The sequence below is a fragment of the Mus pahari genome, chromosome 16, assembly GCF_900095145.1.
Source record: "Mus pahari chromosome 16, PAHARI_EIJ_v1.1, whole genome shotgun sequence".
Classification (NCBI taxonomy): domain Eukaryota; kingdom Metazoa; phylum Chordata; class Mammalia; order Rodentia; family Muridae; genus Mus; species Mus pahari.
In genome coordinates, this window is record NC_034605.1 from 43,759,142 (window position 1) to 43,761,226 (window position 2,085).

Genomic DNA, 2,085 nt, shown 5'->3' on the forward strand with positions numbered 1-2,085 from the left:
GAAGATCTCAGAAGATGGAAAGATGTCCCATGCTCATGGATTGGCAGGATTAATGTAGTAAAATTGGCCATCTTGCCAAAAGCAATCTACAGATTCAGTGCAGCCCCACCAAAATTCCAACTCAGTTCTTCATAGAGTTAGAGTAATTCTCAGATTCATCTGGAATAACAAAAAACTCAGGATAGCAAAAACTATTCTCAACAATAAAAGAATTTCTAGAGGAATCACCATCCCTGACCTCAAGCTGTACTACAGAGCAATTGTGATAAAAACTGCATGGTATTGGTACAGTGACAGACAAGTAGATCAATGGAATAGAATTGAAGACCCAGAAATGAACCCACACATCTATGGTCACTGGATCTTTGGCAAAGGAGCTAAAATCGTCCAGTGGGGGGGGGGGGGAAGACAGCATTTTAAACAAATGGTGCTTGTTCAATTGGCAGTCAACATATAGAAGAAGGCAAATTGATCCATTCTTATCTCCCTGTACAAAGCTCTCAAGTCCAAATGGATCAAGGATCTTCATATAAAACCAAATACACTGAATCTAATAGAAGAGAAGGTGGGGGAAAAGTCTCGAATACATGGGCACAGGGGAAAAGTTCCTAAATCCAAATATTTTAACCTGATCAGAAGTTTGACTGTGCTTGGATTTTTTTCTGTATGTTTTCTCTGTCTGTGTCAAGCTTCTGCTCCCCCACCCCCGCTGTGACTAGCTCCTCCTTAGCCCTTCACCTCACAGAGAGGAAGTGTTTCAGCCTCTCAACATGCCTGTAGCTGGTGACCACCCAGTCTCACCTTTACGGGTTTCAGCCCGGAACTGTGTCTCACTAGGTGTTCAAACCCCACTCGTGGCAGGCGCCACCAATTAAGCCACTGGGAAGCTTTTCCAGGCTGGGCCGCAGCACCTGCAGCCTCATTTCCACAGGACAGAAGTGGGACGATCAACCCGTGCTTTGTGAGAACCTGTAACGGCTTCTCGGCTTCTCGCTAAGTCTCTGCCCAGCCAACCTTCCCATGGGAGTAGCGTGGGCTGATCTCAGCCAGTCTGGTCCCCCGTTGTCCCAGCTCCAGGCAGTATGTCTGGCCTCTGACCTCTGGGAGGTGGCGTGCTCATGTAGCAGGATGGGACCTGGGCTTGTGTGCCCCTTTCCTAGCCTTCTGCACAGAGCTCTGCTCCCAGCTTCTGCCATTCCAGAACACCTTATTGTACAGCAGGGGTTCTGCATTGGTAGGAAGCTGCGTCTGTTCCCCGCCTTTCCAGCCTTTTTCATGGCTTTTTTTTTTTTTTTTTTGGCCTGGCTTTCTAAGCTTTCTTGGGCTTGATGTCTAGATAATATGCCAATAAGTTGAATGCCAAATATAGAAGTAAATTTAGGGCTTTTATATTGCCTCCTTTATCTCCAAAGTAAATGACACAGAGACCTTAAATTTATTAACAATCTTTAAGCACTATACTTGGACAGATACTCATCTATCTTAACCCAACTATCGTGGCCCGCTTCCCAGCCACATGCCCCATTACCTGCCATCTTAATCTTGCCATAGTTGCTCCTGGCAAGTGTCCTCATGACACCTGCTCTCCTCTCTCATTCATATTCTCTCTCTCTCTCTCTCTCTCTCTCTCTCTCTCTCTCTCTCTCTCTCTCTCATCTTTAAACCTCACCAGAGACCCTTTCACTGGGATCAGAAGTCCCCCCCTCTCCTGCCCAGCTACCGGTACTTTATTAACCAATCGAAGGTGATGGAAAACAATTTTCACACAACATTGATACAGGAGATACTTGACAATGCCAATATCCACCAGATCTCTGAGCTATAGAAAAGACCCAAATGTATGGTTATCTTGCTGTTACAAGGTGATCTGAGCTCACCCAGTGTCATTGTGTCACCATGGTAATATGATAACATGGGAAACTAAAGAGCAAGCAAGGACAGTGGGGACCCAGGTGACTAAGTGAAGTTAGGCAATAAGTTCAGCAAGGACACAAAGACTTGTCCCAACAGTGAAATTCTCAGTAATGTAGACAGGAGGAGTCATGAAGGATATTCCTCAAGGGTTTAAATATATGCTACTATCAT

General features: G+C 45.4%; 1 pseudogene; it reads right to left on the reverse strand.

Annotated features, from left to right (window-relative positions):
• LOC110333686 overlaps positions 1-1,574 on the reverse strand; it is a 16,962-nt pseudogene extending 15,388 nt beyond the window's left edge.
• Between the last annotated feature and the right edge of the window lie 511 nt (positions 1,575-2,085).